The 22,993-nt window shown below is 45.3% G+C and overlaps 1 long non-coding RNA gene across 1 annotated transcript; it reads right to left on the minus strand.

Moving 5' to 3' along the window:
• Nucleotides 1-342: 342 nt before the first annotated feature.
• Nucleotides 343-10,443, minus strand: LOC131832026 (uncharacterized). Its single transcript, XR_009353897.1, has 3 exons — nucleotides 3,843-10,443; nucleotides 949-1,087; nucleotides 343-515 (listed from the first exon to the last, which is right to left on the minus strand). It is a non-coding gene; the product is annotated as an uncharacterized LOC131832026 (long non-coding RNA).
• Nucleotides 10,444-22,993: the final 12,550 nt, after the last annotated feature.

Below are 22,993 nucleotides of genomic sequence, written 5' to 3' on the forward strand. Positions count from 1 at the left end.
GGCCGGGAGGGCAGTGCCTGGGGGGCCAAGGGCCAGTGCGCGTCTCTCTGGGAAGCTGGGGCCAAGCCCGGATGGTCGTGACAGGGCTCCGCGCGCTAGGAAGCCACTTCCATGGCGAAGAGAATGGGGCACGGCGAGCGCCTAGGGGTTCCCCGCCAAGGCGCCTCCACCCCGTCGGAGCCTGCAAATGCGCTGGGACCACCGGACAGAGTGTCGACGGGCTACTTGCTGCCCATCGGGGACAGGAGAGGCCGCCTGAGCCTCGTGTGCCCTTGCCCTGGGCCCCACCTGATGCTCCCATCGGAGCCAGGGCGGGACCCGGGGCGGGACCCGCGAGTCCGGCCCGGCGGCCTTCCCGGGAAGAGACCAGCCTTCAGCTCCTGCGAATTGACTTCTTGCGCAAGGAATGCGCAGGATGCTTATTTCACCTCCACGGCCAAGGCACCAGATTGCAAATTGTCATCACCCTGCTTGTTCCAGGGATTTGGGGGAGACGTCCTAATGGAATCTGGGCCCTGTGCAAAGAGAATAACAGATCCCAATGCATGCACATTCTCTCTGCTAACCTCGCTCCTCAAAATGTGCACAAATCTCAGAAAAAGACCACTTCTGCCAAAGCCAATGGCTTCAGCAAGCAAAATCCACCTCCAACTCTAAAACTGCCCTTTTTTTCTTACCCTTCCCTCTGCCTTTCTTTCTCTTTGAAAATATGGCAGGGTTTGCCTCCTGCTCCTCCACTGGCCTCATCTCCGTCTGTCCACCTTCCATACCTTCTCCTCATCACTCTAATATCTTTCTGAGAAAAAACCAGGCCTCTCCCTCCTGCTCAGAAACTTGTGCTGGCTCAAGGTACCCAAAGACCATATCTGGACTTGGCACATCTGGATTTAAAAGGAGCCCCTTTCCTGCCCTTCCACTGGCTTGTTGGTAGGTAGGTGACCTTCTTACCCTGAAATGGCTTTCTCTTCTCTTCTAGACAAACGGTAGCTTGTCACTGAAGTGAACTGGCTCCACTGGTCCTTTTGGACTCAATGTATTCACTTTGTTCCTCTCTATCATGGTGTTTCATATGCTATATAGTAGTTATCTACAAGAAATAGGCAAAGCAGTGGTAAAGTGAGTTGGACCAATGGCAAACCTCCTGTGTTGGAATTCTGCCCCCAATCCCTTGATAACTTTTTAACTTTACACAATTAACTGTTCGTCTTTTTCCTCATGCTAAAAATAAGAAGTAGAGTACCTCTCTTAAAGGATTAAATGAGACAAAATAAGGAAAGGGCTTTAAATTATACTTGAAATAAAATGCTTAATAAAATCTCTCTCTCTAGACTATAAAGGCTTTGGGGCGCATGACTGGATCAGTCGGTGGAGACTGAAGTTCCTGATCTCTGGGTTGTGAGTTTGAGTTCCACATTACAGGTAGAGATTAGTTAGAAATAAAACCTTAGGGGTCCCTCGGTGGTGGCTCTGTTGGTTAAACATCTGCCTTCAGCTCAGGTCATGATCCCAGGGTCCTGGGATTGAGCCCCACATCGGGCTCCCTGCTCAGCTTCTCCCTCTGCCTGCCACTCCCCCTACTTACGTGCGCTCTCTCTCTCTCTCTCTCTGTCAAATAAATAAATAAAATCTTTTTAAAAATCAAATAAAATATTAGAAAAATAGAAAGACTATAAAGGCCTTAATGTCAGAGTACAGATGGACAGACACACAGAGAGAGAAAGAGATGGAGATCAATGTTGAATTGACCATGCTAGACCATATTTGCTCTTGCCTTTTTTCCTCCATAACTGGCAGGATTTCTGTTACAAATGCCATTTTCTGCCTTACAACTCTCTGAAATCGGCCCTAAATTTTTTTTCTTAAAAGATCATTTATTTATTTATTTGAGAGAGATTGAGTGTGAGAGAGAATGAGAGAGAGAGAGAAGGAGCAGTGGGGAAAGGCAGAGAGAGAAAGAAGCAGACTTCAGCTGAGCGGGAAGCCTGGTGCAGGGCTTGATCCCAGGACCGGGAGATCATGAGCTGAGCCTAAGGCAGACACTGAACCTACTGAGCCACCCAGGAGATCCCTAAATTATCTTTAAAATGATCTTTTTTCCCTAGTTGGTCATGTTTCATAATGTCTGCTTCTAGTAGTCCCAGCTGATGGCTGTGAGAAGGTAAAATCCAAATTACAGCTGACTTCCTTCTCTTGGGATATGTTAACTTTACTACTCGAATTTATACCTACTCCCAAATCCTAAATTTCTTTTTCTTGCTTTCTTCTTCTTCTTTCCCTTCCCCTTCTTCATCTTCTTCCTCTTCTCTCTTCCTCTCCTCCTCGTCCTCCCTCTCCACCCTCTCCACTTCCTTCCCCTTCCCTCCAATGCTAATACTGGTCAAAACTACTGAAGGAGTAAGTTACCTGTTGGGGGGGGAGGGGCAGGCAGCACCTGAGTGGCTCAGTTGTTAAGCGTCTGCCTTTGGCTCAGATCTGACTGAGCCCTGGCTCTGGCTCAGGTCGTGATCCCAGAGTCCTGGAATCCCTACTCTGCTGGAAGTCTGCTTTCCCTCTCCCACTCCCCTTGCTTGTGTTGCCTCCCTCTCTCGCTGTGTGTCTTTCTGTCAGATAAATAAAATCTTAAAAAAAAAAAAAAAAAAGGAGGTTCCTGTGGGGACACAAAGGTGAATGCAACAATCCTTTCTCACACAAAAAGCAAAGTGTTATTTCTTATGGCAACATTTTCATGTGTTCCCGATACATGCAGGAGAAGTTCATAGATACTAAACACACACACACACACACACACACAGTGACCCCACAGTTAAATAAATAACTGCATGTATGAATGCTGAGTTCCACACAGGAAAAAAAAAAAGTAATTTCTGTAGAAGTTCTCAGGTCTTTTGAGAAGCTAATATGCATTGTCACTATGTGAGAGGTAAAGGGAATGAATATGCAGTTCTCCTCAAATTTAGTTGACCACCCCTCTGCTCCCACCCCCCATACGCATCCAGCACTACACTGAACTTGAACATGTCAGACTTCACTGTTGCTTATCTTTTACATTTGTTTCGTAGTTTCCTGTGTCATACAAAAAGTTTAAAAAGTTGGCATTGTAAAGTTTACCTGTTGTTTCCTTTATGATTTTCACCATAAAACCTCTTTTTAAAAAATACTTCCCTCTCTGAAATTCATAAAGATACTCCCTTTGTATTTTCTTATAAAGTGTTTTTACGGCACCTGGGTGGCTTAGTCAGTTGGGCATCTGCCTTCAGCCTAGGTCATGGTCCTGGAGTCCTGGGATCGAGTTCCATATCAGGATCCCTGCTCAGCAGGGAGTCGGCTTCTCCCTCTGCCCTTCACCCTGCTTGTGCTCTCTCTCAAATAAATAAAAATCTTTTTAAAAAAAGTATTTTTAAAATTTTTGTCACATTTAGATGCATCAGTGATTTGTTTATTCACGTGCCAAGCCAATTGCTTTGTTTTTCCCCACTGATGTACAGTGCAAATAGCATCATAGCCTAGATTTCTATATGTGTATGGGTAGGTCTGTGGGTCAGTTAGAATTTGGTTCCATTCTTCCTCAAGATAGAAGCTTCTTTAAAATTATTTATTTATTTATTTATCTGTGAGGGAGAGAGAGAGAGTGCACAAGCAGGGGAAGCAGCAGGCAGAGGGAGAAGTGGACTCCCAGCTAAGGAGGGAGCCCAATGTGAGACTCAATTCTAGGACCCTAGGACCCATGACTTGAGCCAGAGGCAGAGGCTTCACCAACCGAGCCATCCAGGCATCCCAAAATAGAAGTTTCTTCTTCACGCTAATCCACAAAGGCAGTCTAGGTGATGTGACATTCTACGTACCTTCTGTGTCCCTTTGCTTTGCAAGGTCTTGACCTCATGGTCCCATATAGTGATATCTGCATTCCAGACAGCAGGAGGGAATGAAAGTGATAAAGAGAAAATGAGCAGGTACTCTCCAATAAGCCGAAAGCTGCCACATGGTATGTATGCCTATATCCTATCAGCCAGAACCCCAGTTGGGAAACAGGGTCTGTCTGTATACTGGTCATCAAGTATATGCTAAAAAGTCTATAAAATGTGAAGAGAGTAGACACTGGGAAATAGCATCCCTCTGCCAAGTTTTTTTTTCTTTCTTTCAGTGAGGAGCCAGAGAACATTTTGTTTCTAATATTTAAAATTTTTGTATTCATAGATGTATCAGAAAATTAAAATATTAAAAAAGTGACAAGCAAAAAAATAATCAGCTGTATACGACCTTTCAGAATCGACCATAGAAATAGCCATAACATCACATCATTCCAGAAAACTTTCTGTGCATAAAGATAGGAGGGAAGGTCACAGAGCTTCTTCGTAAGAACTGGACCATACTACAGATGCTATTTGAATTCAAAGTATTACATTTAATTCTACTTGAAACTGAAGGAAGAGTGAACCTTCAAGTAATGTTTCTTGACCACAAGAGACATTACTCATTGAAGGGTACCTCTGAGGGTAAACAAAAATGGTGAAAAACATTAAGATATTCAGTCATTTTTTAAAAAAATAACAATTTCACATGTCGGCATGCAAAGGCATCTTAGCTCTTATGATTCTTTCCATTTTTCCATCTCCCTTACTTATATTGTAGTCATTACATCCTCCGGGTTTATGAGAAATGTATCTGTTCTATAAAAACATAATTGCAAAAAAAAATAAAAATAAAAAAACCAAAACATAATTGCATAGTTACTTGGTATAGGATCTAGATTTAAATTAATTCCAACCTTTTTATCAAGGCTTCTCCATTTGCAAGCTCTTTATTTCAATTTAGCTCTTCGTGGACTGAGTTTCATCGTTACCTTATTTCATCAAGAAGGGTTTTGGATGTTTAAGAATGTCTGCCTGTTGACTTTACATTGGAACCAGATTTTGGCTGATGGTAATGTTCTCAGGTCTCCCCTTCTTTCGCATAGAATATGGTAGGTGTTGCACTTTTTTCTCTGGAAGAAATCTGAGACAAGTCTGAATTTTCCTCCTTGTAGATGACCTCTTTTTCCTGCTTGTATGCCTAAAGGAGTCACTTTCCATCACTTTTTTTTAGTTCAACAATTTAACTAAGACATGTCTTAGTATTAAACATTCTGAATCAAGCTTTTCTGGAAATCATGGGTCTTTCAATCTGCAATTTACATTTTTCCTGTATTAGACACTCTCCTTTGGCTCTGTTTTTGTTGTTGTTGTTGTTGTTGTTGTTGTTGTTTTAATTTTCCTCCTTCAAGGATACTAACAAATCCTTATACTGGATCATCTTTGTATGTACCCCATTTCTATTAATTCCAGTTTCTTAAATCTCTTTACCTCTGTTTAGCTGCCTCAATTCAGTAATGTAAGTTTCGGTGTGGTTAGTTGCCTCTCTTGTTCGTTCTAAGTTATCTGTTCTAACATGATGCTGTTTTTGTCCTCAATTTGTTTCCTTGCTATCAATTCTCATTTTATCACCCTATCTTTGAGCCTTCAGTTATTAAATTCATGTTCTTATTGTTTTCTCTGTGAAGCAATTGAAAGCAATTTCCTTTGGTCGGGGCAGGGTGGGGTGACAAGGGTGTTGAGGAACCTTTGCCTTTTGCTTACTGTTTTCCCTCTACTTATTAATTATGAGCTGCCATGTGTTTGCCTCCATTTCTTTTCATCTGATTTGGTGGCTCCATCCAGACTTACCTTCTGCTGCTGTAACGTGATGGCAGGAGAGAAGAACTCATTGACTATGACCTCACTCTTTGAGATCAGTCTGTTTTTCCCTCTGAGCTAAGTGAGAGGCAGAGTGTTTGGATTGTGTACACTTTTTGGTAGTCAGAAGTGGAGGAGGGGAAAGAGGAAAGCTCAGTTGAAGCAGAGGGCAGCCCTTGTGGGAATGCGTGCGTGTGCGACTGTCCTGAGGTTCTGGTTAACGTCCTGCACAAGGCTCAGGTCATTTGATTGGGGACCGAGAGGGGGATCTTATATACTTTTTGTAAGGAAAGGGGAAACTCAGGTTTGTGTCAATTTCTCAAATTGGAGTGTTGTTCTAAGGGGTTTTCTTTCCATCAACTGAGTCAGCTCCATGGGTCATGCTCTCTGCTTCCCCTATTTCTCCCCAGCACACTTTTTAATATGGTTCATTCAGAAGAGGAAGAATACAAGGGCATGACTCACATCTGTTTCCTTCCAGATTCAGGAGCACTAGGGAGAATGTTCAGGATTATGTTCATTTCTAGGGGTTCAGGACAGGGGAGGGAGCAGAAATGTTCTATGCCACTCCATGTCATCTTTTGTATCTTTCTCTGGATGTCAAATTTGAAGTTTATTGTATTGGTTACTGATAGTAAATTTCCCCTGTGGTTTTGTCTACTGTCTTTTGTTAGGGATTGAGAAAGAGAAATTCTATGAGGAAGCTTTAATCCACTATCTATTTCTAGAAGTGTCCATATACATTTTTTAAACTGTGTTTGCTGGAGTGCCTGGGTGGCTCAGTCAGTTAAGCACCTGACTCTTGATTTCCTCAGGTTCATGATCTCAGAGTTGTGACATTGAGCCCTGCGTCCGGGCTCCATGTTCAGTGGGGAGTTTGCTTGGGATTCTCTCTCTCTCATCCTCTGCCCCTCCTTGTTTGTGCTCTCGCTCTCTCTCTCTCTCAAATAAATCTTTAAAATGAAACCATAAAACGGTGTTAGCTATCACTTGCTTTGTAGATCTGACTTGAGTCAGTGACTATGAAACAATGCAAAGCCGACTGGGTCCTAGGCGCTGAGTTCCCAACTCCTGAGATAGGCAAACTCACACATTTTGTAGGATATGACTCTTAGAGCTAGATTTAGGAATTGAAGTCAGCTACCAGTACTGCCAGGTTGGAGCCTAGACCAGGAGTCCTGGCCTGATGGAGAAGCCATCCTGGAGAGAAGGGACAATGTTGACTCCTCCTTCCAGAAAGACTATCCAAAGTGGGATGTAGGAGCCGTGTGGCCCAAGGGCAAGCACCCAGCAGAAAGCAGGCCTTCCCTAGTCTCCTGGGTTTCCACAGTGGGACCTGCATGCTGCAGATGGGACAAGAAGCATTTCAGAACTTAGGCCCCCCTGCCTTCTGCCAGAACATCTGTCATAGACATCCTGTACACAAAGTACTCCAAATGCCTTGGAAAGCCTTGGAGATGAGCATCTTTGCCTCCCCTAGGGATCCCCGAGAGCATGGGTCCCTGGGTGTCCTGGGAGAGCCCTGAGACTGTGGTTTGCAGGGATACATCCAGGTTTTAGGGGGTCTGAAGCTTCTAGAATTTGGAAGGCTTTCTGTGAGAAAGAGAATACACAATTTTAAATACAAGATTAGGTATGGAAGTAATTATTTATTTAGAATGAGAAAGGAACGGAACTTGGAAAAGACCCACATGAGTGAGAGGCCTGGAAAGTTAAGTTTTGTGTGTTTCAGCAGGTCCAGGATGCCCTCAGTAAATGGCCCACAGGGACACCCACAGTTCCTCAGTCCCAGTCGCTAGGGATTCCTAAAGCAGTCCCTGCGGTCCAGAGCTGCCCGGTGGGGAAGACAGCCCACTCCAAACCTGGCTTGGAGGGCCCGAGGACAGGGCTCGATACCAACTTTACAAAGGGCTTCATAGACTTGTCAGAAGATCCTGCTCATGGCTCTGCCCCTACCCTCATCTCCCAACAGCCCATGGACTCCAGCCTCCCTGAGATGGAAGCATTTCTGCTCCTCCAAGGAGCTCCTTCTTGCAAACTACAGCCTGTGGACATGAAGGATGTAAAACATTCACACGGAGGAGAGACCAGCTGATGTGCAGCTAGCTGGCCTGCCCTTTTCAGCATGGTCTCCCTCTCTGAAGGCTGAACAGGTGAGAGGCAAGCAGGTGAGAAGTAGCCCCACCTCCGGACCCATCTGAGAAGCTAGGTTTGTTTGGGGAAATGTGACCTTCAAAGAGCATGAGGGATGTGGAGAGAAGACAAAAGCTTCCTGCTGGCCAAGGGACTCAAGGAAGCAAGCCACGAGGAAATGAGATAGTTAACTGGGGAGAAGCAAATCAGTCTGCAGAAGGATGGTTTTCAACCTGGGCCCAGAGGGGATGGGACGTGCAAAAGTGGGCGGAGGGGAAGGGGTCCAGTGAGAGGGGCTGGACACCCCTCCCTGCCAAAGACAGCTCCATTCCATTGGCCTCATACAGTGGGCTTTCACTTCAAGGGAGGCTTCCTCTGCAATGGAAAATAAGCTTGAAAGCCAGAGCTGTGGGGGAATCCATTCACACAAGCTGGGTCTGGAAATGGCTGTGACTGGACGGAATCCAGAGAAACCAATAAGTCTGTTTCAAGATAGCTGAGAGGTAAGGTTTTCCCTGGAACCAAAGTGTTCACCAGGGAGACTGGAGGAATGAATTCAAGGGACCTCAAAGAAATTACTCCAACTTGAATTTGAAATAGAAATAGAAATGAATGGGGCGCCTGGGTGGCTCAGAGAGTTAAAGCCTCTGCCTTCAGCTCAGGTCATGATCCCAGGGTCCTGGGATCGAGCCCCGAGTCAGGCTCTCTCCTTTGTAGGGAGCCTGCTTCCTCCTCTCTCTCTCTCTGCCTGCCTCTCTGCCTACTTGTGATCTCTCTCTGTCAAATAAATAAATAAAATCTTAAAAAAAAAAAAAAGAAATAGAAATGAATTAGCAGTAAGGAAAACACACACACACGCACACGCACACACACAAAGATGAAGCCAGCCAACTGAGGAACGAAGCAGAACTAAGGACCTAGTCAACATGCAGAATGCAATCTAGATGAGCTGATGGACAAGAGGCCAAGGCCCCATGACTCCCCTGCGTGGTTCATATTACTGCTTCACCAAGTATTCCTCCCCCGCTCGGGAAAGGTCTTGGGAAAGCAGACAAAGGTTTGAGGGTACCCTTCTCCATTCCTTGGTGTGTGACAGAACTTCTGCCGCAGGACTCGGGGCCCATCAGTCCAGGCCCTGCATGGGCAGTATGGTGGAGTAAGCAGAATAATGACCGCCCAAAGACATCCCTGTCCTAACCTCACAACCTGTGAATATGTTCCCCTACAAGGCAAAAGGGTTTTTGTAAATGTGGTTAAGTTAAGGACCTTGAGACAAAGAAATTTTCCTGGATTATCCAGATGGGCCCAATGTAAGGATGAGTCTTGCAAGAGAGAATCAGGAGCATCTGAGAAGGAGATGTAATAAGGAAGCAGAGCTCAGAATGATGCAGCCCGAAGGCAAGGATTTCAGACCACTTCTAGAGTTAGAAAAGGCAGAGAGAGGTTCTCTACCCTGTAGCCTGCAAAAGGACCACAGGCAGCCCTGTCAACTCCTTAAAGTTAGCCCGGGAAGACAGTGCTGGGCTGCTGAACTCCCCAACTGTATGACAGCAAATTTGTGTCACGTAAAGCCCCACTATTGTGATTTTCAGAAGCAATGGGAAACTTATACAGATGGCGTTGTGTCTAAGTGTGTGTACTCTGAGCTCAAGGTGTCTAGATCCCACTTCCAAGGCCACCACCAGCCTGCTGAGTGAGCTCAGGGAACTGGCTTTACATTCTGTGACTCTGCGTCTTAATAGGCAAAACAAGGTGGTAGTTGTTTCTGCCTTGTGTGGTTATTGTGTGCTTAGAACTGTTCCTGACCCGTAAACTTTCAATAAATGGAAGCTGCGGTTAATTTATTATCATTGTTAATATTATTATTATTATTAAATGATCATCACAAGATATGTTTTCATTACCCTGCTTCCACCTTCCCAACCCTGGATTTAGGAATGAAGCTTGATCAGAAGACAAAGCATGACTTCAGAGTCACAGAAATGAAGGCTGGGCACTGGCGCTATTTGTTCATCCATTCAACCATTTGTTGAGTGTCTACTATGTGCCAGCCATGATTTCATTGCTGCAGCACATGGAGGGAGGAAAGAGGACAAAGAATTTCTTCCCTACATTGCTTTTGCTTTTTGTCAGGGAAGAAAATCTTTCCCAGATGCCCCCTAAAATTCCTCCTGGAGTCTCACTGACCAGAGATGAGCCACATGCCCCCTCAGAAGTTCTGGGATTGCCAAAGGTTGGCTCAGATGAATATAATGTGTGTTGGCTGTATTACTGAGAATATTGAAGTCTGCTGTAGAAGGCAAGAAAAATAAAAGACAGGCAAAATTCATAAAATGTGTTAAGTATAGACAGTAGTTGGTAACTTGCAAGACGTGCTAGACATAGAATAAATGAAACATATGGACGTTGAACATAGATTTAAGATACAAGAACATAAGGATGTCACTTGTACACAGAAAGGATCGGAAAAACCAAGCTATAAGGTTAGGATCGTGCTAATTCCAGATTGACAGCTGCCATCCCCAGGTGGGGATGCCCCCCCACCCCCTCGGTGATGCTCATTACAATCCCATTCTGGTCCCTTCCTTGTGTGCTCTTCCCTAGCTGCTATGGTTGTAGCCAAGGGCACTTGCCCCATATTTCTTTGATAAAACCTATGTTGGTCCAGGAACCTTCCATTTGCTGAGCACCTCTGTTCAACCTCAACTCTGGTTCTTATGACCACACTGTCAGTGAGGAAAGATGGTGGGAGGGAAGGAGCAAATAGGCGGAGAACATGAACATGAGGGAACACAGGATTCCGACAGTCGGCTCCTTCCACTGCTCTTACATCTTACCTGAAGTGGGTTCCCCTGTTCAGCTCTTTCCCCTTGCTTCTCCCTGCAAGCCTTAATTTGAATCCTTAAACTGAGTGATTCAACCATCTTAAATCGGTCTCTAAGTCCTTCTGTTCATGACCTCTGAAGAGCTTGCCTGGCGGAGTCCTTAGAAGCTGCATCACATCAGGATAATTTCCCACATGACAAACCCTAATGATTTGTCCCTGAGGGCTGGAAGCATTGCTATCTGAACAAAATTGGAATCCTGTCAGAAAGAAGGGGAGAATGGCTATTGGGGAGGTGCCTGGAGTCACAAGAGTGAATCTGTTCTAAACTGATGGTTGCCAGAGGGGCAGGGACGGTGGGTGGGGGGTAAAACATGGCTGAAGCATAGTGGGAGGTAGAGGCTCCTGGTTACAAAGGCACAGCATAGGGAAGAGAGTCAATGGTAACTGAAATGGCGTTGTATGGTAACCAATGGTAGTCACACTTGCGGTGAACACAGCATAACGCCCCAGGCTGTCAGGTCACTATGTTGCACACCCAAAACTAATGTAACCTTGTGTTATCAGCGACACTTGACTGAAAAAATGAAATAAAGTAGTCTGTTCTGACTCCAGGCCAGACAGAGTTCATTTGAGATAAAAGAGTTCGTTTTTCTGATAACTTGCAGATATGGGACCTTTAGAATTTGTCCTTCCTGAAGTGAACGGTACGGACTGGCCGGCTTCTCGAGGTCCTGCTGGCCCATGTGAGTATGATTATAGAAGGTTTGGGACTGAATGAGGTCATTTAGTCATTCACAAAACAAAGACTTACCAAGCACATACTGTGTGCTGAGGGCATGAGGATAAGGCATGGTTACTGGACATGCAAACATAAACGTTATTAATTGTAACAATATATGGCTGAACCTGGGCACCCCTTTAAGAATCTGCCCTCAGGAGTGCCTGGGTGGCTCAGTGGGTTAAAGCCTCTGCCTTCGGCTCAGGTCGTGATCCCAGGGTCCTGGGATCAAGCCCCGCATCAGGCTCTCTGCTCGGCAAGGAACCTGCTTCCCTTCCTCTCTCTCTGCCCGCCTCTCTGCCTGCTTGTGATCTCTGTCTGTCAAATAAATAAATAAAATCTTAAAAAAAAAAAAAAAAAAGAATTTGCCCTTAGCAAAGCAAAATGTGTTGGGAGCCAAATAAAAAGGCACAACTAGCAGCATTACTAAGCCCAAATACTGAGGCACCTTGTGCCAGCAACCTGCTGTGGTCTTTCTCTGTCACCCTCCACCTTGTCCCCTGAGGGCTATCTCACTCTCCTCACCTGCCTGTGTTTGGATCTCTTCTGGCTTCCAGAACCTTGGGGTTCTAGGTCCCAACTAACACTATGGTTCCTTCTCTCCGTGGCTCAGCGATCCTGCTGAAAGCCTGCTGGAGAATCTCTGATGCCCTAACCCGCCTCTTACCCTCCCAATGCGGGCCCCACCCTGGCTGACACAGCCCAGCCCAGGCTTCCTAGGGGGATTCACAGTACCCAGGGAACCTGGAGGAGGAGGAGGCAAGGAGGGAGAGGGAAGGAGAAGGCTTCCCGGGGGATTACATTTGGGCTGAGGCTTACACACTAATTTGCTCTGGTCACAGCGGCTACAAACACAAAAGACGAGCCCACCCAAGGCAGAAACACTCTCTAGGAATGAAGCCAGGGCCTCAGGGAGTGACATTAACTCTTCCAGGCCTCCACTGAGAGAATGACAGCAGGTCAACTCACATTACAAAAAACCCATCTGCTTGCTCCGCATGCTCCTGCCCTGCCTGGAGTTGCAGGAGAGTAAAAAAATAGTGTCACAGCCATGCTGTGTGACAGCACCCCCTCCCAACGTTTCCATGCTCAGCAGACCTCCCAGAGTTGCTTAGAAATTCAAGGCTTGCTCCTAGCCACTGCCCTGGCCCATTTCCCGTGCCACTGCTCCAAATATTAGTCACTCTTCCCAGTCTCCATTCCCTCCGCGATCAGCTAAGGACTTGACCTCTTTCCTACAAAGAAAATCCATTTATTCAGTCAACAAACATCTACAAAAGCATACTGGCTTGGGTGTGCTCGAGCCACAGGATAAAGCTGGAGTGGTTCTTGACCTCACAGGAGAGTCAGAGAAATCCAGATGGAAATCCAGACAGGCAAGGCGCAGAGACCCACAGGCTGTGTTGTAACTGAAGAGGCTAGGAAGGAGCCAGCTTCAAGAGCTCTGAGCCCTAGCTGCACTCACCACCAGTCACCCAGCCCTACACTGGTGCCCAGCATCATGTCCCAACTCTTCTTCTGGGCATTCCCTGTTAGCAGGTCCATTGTTCCTTCCTTTCCCCACACTTTAGATCTCTCATTCCCCTCCTCCTTCTACCCTCTCCTGGAGGCTCCTTGAAGGCAGCAAGCCTGGTCTGTGCCCCCTGTCCCCTCACGGCCCTTTCTAGTTCTCTCCTTCCCTTTCCTACCCAACCTCTTGAAAGAGCAGTCTATTTTTCAACTCATGTGTCTGTGTCTGTCATCAGTCTGTCCTTTGTCTCCACAAATGAAGGAAACTGTTCTTTTGAGGCCACTGATAACCTCTTACTGGCCAAACCCAGTGGTTTCTTTTCAGTTCTGGTCCTACTCCACCCACACCACACTAGGCTCCCGTTGCTTTCTCTGTTGTGGTATATATACTCAGCCAGCAAAAGAGCCGAACACATCCAAAGTTTAGAAAAAGGAAAGACTGGGAAGACCCCTGTCCCAGCCAGATATTTGCCCACGCGTAAACAAAAGTAGGGTTTATGTCCTGGATTAAGAGTTTAGATTAAAAAACAAAACAAAACAGGGTGCCTGGGTGGCTCTTTCGGTTAAGCGACTGCCTTCAGCTCAGGTCATGATCCCGGAGTCCCGGGATCTAGCCCGGCATCAGGCTCCCTGATCAGCAGAGTCTGCTTCTTCCACTGACCTCTTTCCTCTCATGCTCAATTTCTCTCTCTCTCTCAAATAAATAAACAAAATCTTTAAATAAATATATAAATAAATAAATAAGGAGGGACGCCCAGTGGCTCTCATTCCATTAAGCATCTGCCTTTGGCTCAGGTCATGATCCTGGGATCAAGTCCTGCATTGGGCTCCTTGCTCAGCAGGGAGCCTGCTTCTCCCTCTCCCTCTGCCTGCCCCTCTCCCAACTGTGCCCCTCCCCCAAAAATAAATATTTTAAAATAAATAAATCAAATTTTTAAAAAACACGAAAAATTATACATCCCCTTGTACAATCTCCACCCCAGCACCTGATTTCTGGCAACAGGCTTGTGGGGAATGTACTTAGCCCCAGCACCTCACAGGGGCCATGCTCCTGGACATCTCTGCTGCATCTGGACTTCGAGTCTATCAGGACTATGGCTCGAGTCTCTGGAGTGATGATCTGTTTCTGGTCCACAGAAATGTTTATCTTATTTGGGTGCACATCGAAATTTGAATTTTCTCCTTCTGCACTCTACGTACTGTTGCCTTGAGGCTTCTAAGCATGAACTTTCAGTCCCAGTTCTCTTGCTAAATGAGAGATTCTGCTGAAGCACAAGTTAGATCCTGTTACTTCCACACTCCTAAACCTGCAATGGCTCCCACCTCCTTCACAGTAAAGCCTCGGTCTTTATCACGGCTGGCAAGGTGGCACACGATATAAGCCCCCACTGCTCTTCTGAGCCCTCTTCTCTTGTTCTTTCCACCCTAGCCCCTGGAGCATTCCCTTCCTCTACCTGGTATGTTCTTCCCCAGGTATCCACACAGCTCCTCCCTCAATCTCTGAGCTTTTCCCCAAAAGTCACCTTCTCAGTGAGGCGGCCCTCCCTAGCCACCATATTGACAACATAACACTCCTACATTTCCTACTCTTCTTCCCTGCTTTATTTTTTCCCAAGCCTTTGCCAATTATGCTTGCTATGCTAGCATTTGCCTCTAATATACTATGTATTTCGTTTTTCTTATTTGTCTTCTCTTCTGTGCTATCTCAAGCCCCATGAGGATAGGGATTTGGGGCTGTTTTGCTCACTCATGAATCCCCAGGGCCTGGACGCTCAGTCGGCCCACAATAAATATTGGTTGGATGAAATCGCTGGGTTCATTTACCAAAAATCACGCATGCCCTTGACGCCTGAACAGTATATACAGCTCTTCTTTCTTCATGTTCCAAGGAGATGGCCATGCCACCATTTAGTCATTTCCCTATGTCCTTATCTCTTGAAAACTCTTTGCTCCTTTGGCTTTTATGACTCTCCTCGTAGTACTGTATCCATTCCTTCCTCTTCCCCTCCATGAGCTGTTCCTTCACCCACCCTTTGCAGGACTGAGATTTCCCAAGGATCTACCCTGCTCCCTCCCACTCTTCCACGCTTTCTCCCTGGAGGGGCTCGCCAACACCCTCAAGTCAGGCATCATCTTGAAGCTCAGGACTCCCATAGCTCCAGCCTAGATGCCTCTCTTGAGCTCCAGGTCCTCATTTGCAGATACTTCCCAGGTGACCCCAAACACCCCTTAACATAAAAGTTGAGCTTGTCCAAACTTAATTTGCACCTTCCCCTTCTTTAATCTTTCTGGTCTCAGGAAATGGCAACACTGTTTCCCTCTTCTCACAAGACAGTAACAGTGGAATCACCTTAGAATGTTCCTGTTCCCTCACCTCTGCAGGAAGTGCCATCAACACCTGCATCCTCAGAAACTTCTCCACGGTCAGACTCTCTTCTCCATCCCTCCTGCCTCTGCCTTCATCCAGGGCTTTTCTAGCTCCCAATCAGCTCCCAGTCAAGACTCCCTCTGGCTTATTCCCCATACACCACCTGATAGCATCCTCAAAAGCACTCTGGCCACACGTGTGTTCCAGGCTACCCACAGAGAACATTTTTTTTTTTTTTTAAATTTGACAGAGAACACAAGCAGGCAGAGAGGCAGGCAGAGAGAGAGAGAAGCAGGCTCTGCACTGAGCAGAGAGCCCGATGTGGGGCTCGATCCCAGGACTCTGGGATCATGACCTGGGCTGAAGGCAGAGGCTTTAACCCGCTGAGCCACCCAGGCGCCCCACAGAGAACATTTTTGAAGCAGGAGTATAATCCTGCATGAGAAGGCAGATGAGATCCTGCCTTTAAGGAGCTCAGAGTCAGAAGACAGCCACTAGGCACGTAATGAGAGTAGATGGAGATGTACGACAGTGGGGAAAGCAAAGAATGTGAGGGCAGCACAAGTTGGGGGGGTAGACCTACCAAAGGGGCAAGGGGATCACCTTGAGGAATGGGCACAGAGTAGAAGATGGTCAGGAGTAACCAGACTGTAACAAAGTCTGTGCGGGGTGCAGGTGGAGAAGGAGAAATAGTCTGGGGTGAAGAAATAGATTCAGAGAAAGCAAGACCCCTTGTGGGACAGACAAGAGCTAGAGGTCAGGGAAGAATGCTGAGGCCAAGCCAAGACTCCCAGTTCATTTCCATCTCTGCACTTTCTAAGAGCCCAGGGTAATAACTGTAAGTAAAAATTGTAAAGTATTGTCTTTTCTTCATCAGTGCAGGAAAGAAGAGGAGGAGATATCTACAAGATTTCAGCACATTTCTATAAAGCAGCAGACAGAAGAATGCATGCTTGGGGATGAAGCAGAGGGAAGACCAGACCTTCTTCTGGGGAAGACCAGAACCCTCCCAGAGAGGGCTATACCGACCGGCTCACACAGCCTCCCAGCTTCTGTCCTCAGAATCTGCTGAAGTCACAGAAAGCACCAGAAGAGGAGCTAAAAACCAGAAGTTAACTGGCCACCTGCATATTGTATACTTTTCCTGGTCCGCCTCCCCAAGTGGGGATCTGGGTTAATTTTAAAGGACCCATACCTAGACAACAACGTAGTGATATGTCAGAGCTTATGGATTAAGAAAAGATACCAAAAGTTCCCTTAAATGAAAGAAAAAAAAAAAAATAAGGCCCCATTCTAACAAGAAAATGTCAGAATGGCATTAGACTTCTCAATAGCAACACTTTTTGCTCGGACAAAAATGGAGGATGTCTACAAAGTTTTCATGGAAAACTATTTTCAACCCAGACTTCCATACCAAATGAACCTGTCAATTCAGCATAAAGGAGAATAAAGAAATGTTCAGGGGTGCCTGGGTGGCTCAGTGGGTTAAGCCTCTGCCTTAAGCTCAGGTCATTATCCCAGGGTCCTGGGATCGAGCCCTGCATCGGGCTCTCTGCTCAGCAGGGAGTCTGCCTGCCTCTCTGCCTACTTGTGATCTCTGTCTGTCAAATAAATAAATAAAATCTTTTAAAAAATAAAAATGCATTTCTAGCTCTATCTACTGAAAAGGCCTAGAAATATGACGACCAACCCAGGAACAATGAGAAATAGTTCATTCCTTGTCTAGAACAGGGAATATATAAGATGAAACTCAAACATCTATCATTCCAGCTGCCAAAGAAGAAAAAAGGTAAGAATCTCAGGAGCCAACTGAAAAAACTTTGCAGTGGCCAAAGAATGATGATGAGAAGGAATGATGAGAGCATCAGTAGTGACAACTGGAATGAATTGAAACTCATCAAAAATACTTAAGTCCAGGAAAAAAATTTTTTAAAGTTGACAGGTTGCCTTGGGAAAATACTAGGGACTCACTGTTTTGAAAAATGGTAAATGAAAGGAATGTATCTGACCTTTCCATAGGAACCTCAGAGTAACTAAATAGTAAATGAAGAGAAACTTCTGTCTAGGACGAAACTCTTCCAGTTAGTAGGTGAAGGAGGGACAGAATATTGCCATGTTGCAACCTACAATAAAATAATTCATGTAGGCAAGTATCACCAGTGGTCGCTCATGTGGTAATGGAGAGACAAGTAGACATGATGTGCCTACTTTTGGGAATGTCACGATGCCACCTATGAAAGTGCCCCTCAAGTAATCAAACTTGAATCTGATTAAGAACCTAGACTTAAATACTAATTCACAGGAAGTACAAGAGATAAAAGACCATGTCAAAAGTCACAACAGGAATGCAATCAGCAAAATTTGGATTGTGGGAAAGTTTACAAAAAAAACAAAAGCAAAAAATAATTCCTTTTTCAACAAATAAATGAGACGGAAAAAAAGAGAGGAGGGAACTATGGAGTAAAAGACACTCAAGAGATACATCAAACAACAGCAATTGGATCCAATTCAAACAAGCCAACATTTATACACATCAGGGAAATCTGAACACCGACTGGTTATTTGATGATACTCAGAAATTATAGCTATTTTTTAGATGTGTTAATAGTATAGTCATTATGTTTTTTTAAAAAAGCCCATACCAGGGCACATGCGTGGCTCAGTTGGTTAAGCATCTGACTCTTGATTTCAGCTCAGGTCATGATCTCAGAGTTGTGACATCGAGTCCTACATTGGGCTCCGTGCTGGGCATGGAGCCTGCTTCAGATTCTTTCTCCCTCTCTCCGCACCTCTTGCACCACCCTCTCTCCCTCTCTTATAAAAGAGAGAGAGAGAGCCCTTATCAAGATATATTCTTAAATATTTACTGGTGATATGATATCTTGGATTTGATTTGTTTGAAAATAAGCTGGGAAGTGGGCAGGGTGGGGGGTAGTGCCTGGGTGGCTCAGATGGTTAAGCATCTGCCTTCAGCTCAGTTCATGATCCCAGGGTCCTCTCATCAAGCCCTGGCTCAGAGGGGAGCCTGCTTCTCCCTTCCCCTCCCCTCCGCTCAAGCTCTCTCCTCCCTCTCTCTCTCTCTGTCTCTCAAATAAATAAATAAAATCTTTAAAAATAATAATAATAATCTGGGGGTAGTGAAAAGTAACTAGGAATATAGATGATATAGGGTTGGCCATGAATGATAACTGCTGGAGGGAGTTGACATGTATATAAGGGTTCATTGTATTTTTTTCCCTCCTTTTACTTACGCTTGCAGTTTCCCATAACAAAAACGTAAAAAAAATAAAACAAATACAAAGACAAAACATCCACTGAGCATTATTTGTTAGGAAGTAACTCCATAGTGATAGCAAGCTTCAGCAGTTACTGAGAGAAAAATACAGCAACATTCAGAAACAATGCATCTGATGGTGGGGAGCAGTTAAGGGAAGTCCCAGGAAGAGAGCCCAGAGCTGTGTGGCCAGGTGGCTGGACCAGAGATGGGGGTGGGGGTTAGTGTATGGGAAGGGGGACTCATCAGAATAGGGAGTATGATCAATGGCTTGGGAAATTCACAGAACAGAAAGAAAGAAAAGACAATAGCATATCCAGAAAAACAAAAAAGTAGACAAGAAAGGCAGAGTCAAGGGGCGCCTGGGTGGGTCAGTCATTTAAGTATCCACCTTCAGCTCACGCCATGATCTCAGGGTCCTGGGATGGAGCCCCTCATCCAGCTTCCTGTTTAGCAGGGAGCCTGCTTCTCCCACTCCCTCTACCCACGACTCATGCTCTCTCTTGCTCTCTCTCTCTCAAATAAATAAGTAAATCTTACAAAAAAATAAGGCAGAGTCAAGTATGAAGCAAACTGAAACATAGCATAGACATGAGCAGCACTGAACAGTTTTCTGTGGTTATTATAAACACGTTTTTTGCTTTTTATTTATTTATTTTTATTTTTTTGAAGATTTTGTTTATTTATTTGAGAGACAGAATACAAGTAGGGAGGGGCAGAGGAAGAGACAGAGGAAGAGACACTGGACTCAATCTCAGAACCCTGGGATCACGACCCTAGCCCAAGGCAGCTTCTCAACTAAATGAACCACCCAGGTAACCCTTTTTTTTTTTTTTTTTTTTGGCTTTTTAGAATCAACTTGGAAAGAACTTATGGAAGATTTCACTATGGTGGGGCACTTGGATGGCTCAGTGGGTTGAGCCTCTGCCTTCGGCTCTGGTCATGATCTCAGGGTCCTGGGATTGAGCCCCACATTGGGCTCTCTGCTCAGCAGGAAGCCTGCTTCCCCCTCTCTCTCTCTGCCTGACTCTCTGTCTACTTATGATCTCTCTCTCTCTCTCTGTCAAATAAATAAATAAAATCTTAAAAAAAAAAGATTTCACTATGGTTAAATGGAAAAAATCATACAAATGCATAAAGCATAAAGTACAGAATGGTTGGGGCAGGGAAGGGGGACAGTAGGCTGGGAGCACTAATGTTCCCATCTTACAAAGGGCTAAGTTAGTGGTAAACCTGTTCAAGATGGATGAAGCAAGAAGTGGAGATTTAAGTAAACTTTTTGAGGCTTCAAAACAAGCCTGAGGAGGAACTACCAATAGTCTGGTGATGGAGAAGAGAGACAAAGGTAACAGAAATCGACAAAACCTTACTATATCCCTAATATGCTAGGATATCCAAGATTGGTAAATCAAGAAACTTCAGTATAAGCATACTACTTGGGGATGAGGGGGTAACCACCAGATTTATAAGACCCAGAACTGCTGAAAATTTCTGTAGGAAGGAGGGGTAAGTCTGTGTTGGAGCACAACTGCTTTCCATGCTCCTGAGCCTGTATTGCTTTGATCCGCAGCACTAGGATAGAGGGTCTTGTGAGCCATTTGAAGGAGTTTAGAGTTTTACATAGACAACCAGGTGATATGATTAGATCTGTGTTCTAGATGGATCTCTCTGGCTGAGAGAATGTTGGCAGAGAATGGAATGGAGGCCAGCCAGAATGGGAGTGAGAAGGTGGGGGTGGGTTGGGAGGGGGTGGGGGTGGAGCAGGGCAGGGGTACAGCTGCAGATGTCCATGCCCATGATGGCCTGGCACAGGAAAGAGTTGGATGGATTCAAGAGGTGCTGAAGACATTTGGAAGAATCATGTCTGATGCCCAGGTCCCTGCCAGCAGAGTGAGGGATGGTCCCTTTTATGAACTGGAGAACCCTGGGGCGGGACAGGAGGGTTCAAGAGGAAGATAACCAGTTGAGTTTGGACACGTTCAGTTTGAGTCATCAAGGATGTGTGAGGCCTTTAATAGTCTGGCACCAACCACCTTCTCCAACCTGTTTCTGTACTCACTCATCACCCCCCTGCCACGCTTACCTCTATTGTCTTGTCACACTGAGCTTCTTGCTTTCTACAAGCATATTATATGTCTTTGCTTCTGCTGATGCTTCTGCTGAGAATGCCTTCCCTCTCCCTTCTCAGCCTTCAGAGTGTCTGGTCATTACTCAGCTGCAATCTCTGGTCTTCTCAGAAAGCTTTCAGATTCTCCCAAGAAGTACTCCATTCTGTGGGTGCCCCGGTATGCTAAAAGATCTCTGTCTAGCTCTGAACACATCCTCCCATAGATCTCTTTTTATATGTCCACTTTTCCTACCAGGCAATAGTTTTATAGAGAATAGGAACTGTCACCAATGCTCCTTCATGCTTAAAGTAGGAAGATACTTTATCTAGTTTGTCAACTCTCTCAGCTTGGTGATGACTTCCCAGAATGCCACATTGTAGATGATTCTGAACAGATGCAAGGTCAGTGCAAGGTGGTGGTGGTGTTGGGAAAGTGGAAGTCTGTCATGGGTGGAGGAAGAACAGGGAAGGACCACGAGTTCAGTGAATGAAATATCAAGAAACATACCTCCCAGGGTACTTGGGTGGCTCAGAGGGTTAAGCATCTGGCTCTTAATTTTGGCTCAGGTCACAATCTCAGGGTTGTGGGATTGAGCCCCACATCAGACTTCATGCTTAGTGATGGGTCTGCTTGAGATTCTCTCTCTCCCTCCCCCACTGCCCCTCCCCTACTCTTTCTCTCTAAACAAAATAAATAAAATGTAAAAAAAAAACAAAAAACAAAAAACCGCCCTTCCCAAGTGGAGTAAAAAGCATCTTCTTGTCTACCATTTCATCATTTAAAACACCTCACAGACTGAGGGGCTTGCCTTGGGGTCTGATTACCTTTACACTATCTGGAAATTTTTGCTCCCAACATTTGACCCGCATACACCATGACTCTCCAACATCCAGCCACACCATGGATTTTAGTTGAGACAAGCCTGGTCCATATCTCTTCACAGCCCTGGATCATATGAGCCCTACACTCCTGAAGAAAGCCTTTTCAAGATGGAATCCTCCAGTCCAGCAAGATTTGGATAAACCCCCCATTTTTTCCCTAAACTTTTATATTAGTTTCCTGGGGCACTTGGGTGGCTCAGTCATTAAGCATCTGCCTTTGGCTCAGGTCCTGATGCCAGGGTCCTGGGATCAAGCCCTGCATCAGGCTCCTTGCTCAGTTGAGAGCCTGCTTTTCCCTCTCCCTCTGTCTGCTTGTGTTCCCTCTCTCCCTGTCTCCCTCTCTCTGTCAAATAAATAAAATAAAATTTAAAAAATAAAAATAAATGTCTATATTAGTTTCCTGTAGCTGCCATCACAAATGATCACAAATAGGGTGGCTTAAAATAGAAATTTGTTTACTCACAGTTCTGGAGACCAGAAATTTAAGATTAAGCCATTAAGTCACCAGGGGAGAATCCTTCCTTGCCTCTTCCAGCTTCTACTGGCTGCAGGCAGTAATCTTCCCTGACTTCCTTGTTCCCATCTCTGGCTCTGTCTTCACACGGCCTTCTCCTTTCCTCTGTCTTCTCTTCTGTCTCTTACAAGAACATGTGACTTTGGATTTAGTACCCAATGGATAATAACCAGCAAGCTCTCACTTGAGACCCTTAGTTTAATTATGTCTGTGATAACCCTTTCTCCAAATATGGTCACTTTCACAGGTTCTGGGACATAGACATATTTTGGGGGGGAGGGTCACCATTCAACCCCTACACCTTCTGAATGGAAAATAACCAATAAGACACAGGATTTGTTGACTTTGAGACATAACAATAACAATTTCTGGGGCGCCTGGGTGGCTCAGTGGGTTAAGCCTCTGCCTTTGGCTCAGGTCATGATCTCAGGGCCCTGAGATCAAGTTCTGCATTGGGCTCTCTGCTCAGCAGGGAACCTGCTTCCCCCTCTCTCTCTGCCTGCCTCTCTGCCTACTTGCAATCTCTGTCAAATAAATTTTTAAAAAAAATCTTTAAAAAAAATTTCTCTGAATGGGGACATACATAGGGTTCTTTAAAAATGTAGATAGGATAGTGAAAAACTATGACAAAGAAGCAGCAGAAAAAAAAAAAAAGCCCAATGCTAATCAACAACATTAACATGATTGTTTTTGTCCTCACTGTCACAGCCACACAGAAGGTTCTGTGCAGACTGTGGCCTTATTGTCTCTCCCCTGGAAAGTTTCTAAGGCCCAGTATTTTGAGCTCTGAGGACAGTAGAACATTGTGACATTCTGCCAAAAAGTTCCAGTTTAAACAGAAAAGATTATTTCGCCCAGGAAATTCTATCATCATTGCTAAAGAAGAAAAAGAC

Source organism: Mustela lutreola, chromosome 5 (genome assembly GCF_030435805.1).
Source record: "Mustela lutreola isolate mMusLut2 chromosome 5, mMusLut2.pri, whole genome shotgun sequence".
Lineage (NCBI taxonomy): Eukaryota > Metazoa > Chordata > Mammalia > Carnivora > Mustelidae > Mustela > Mustela lutreola.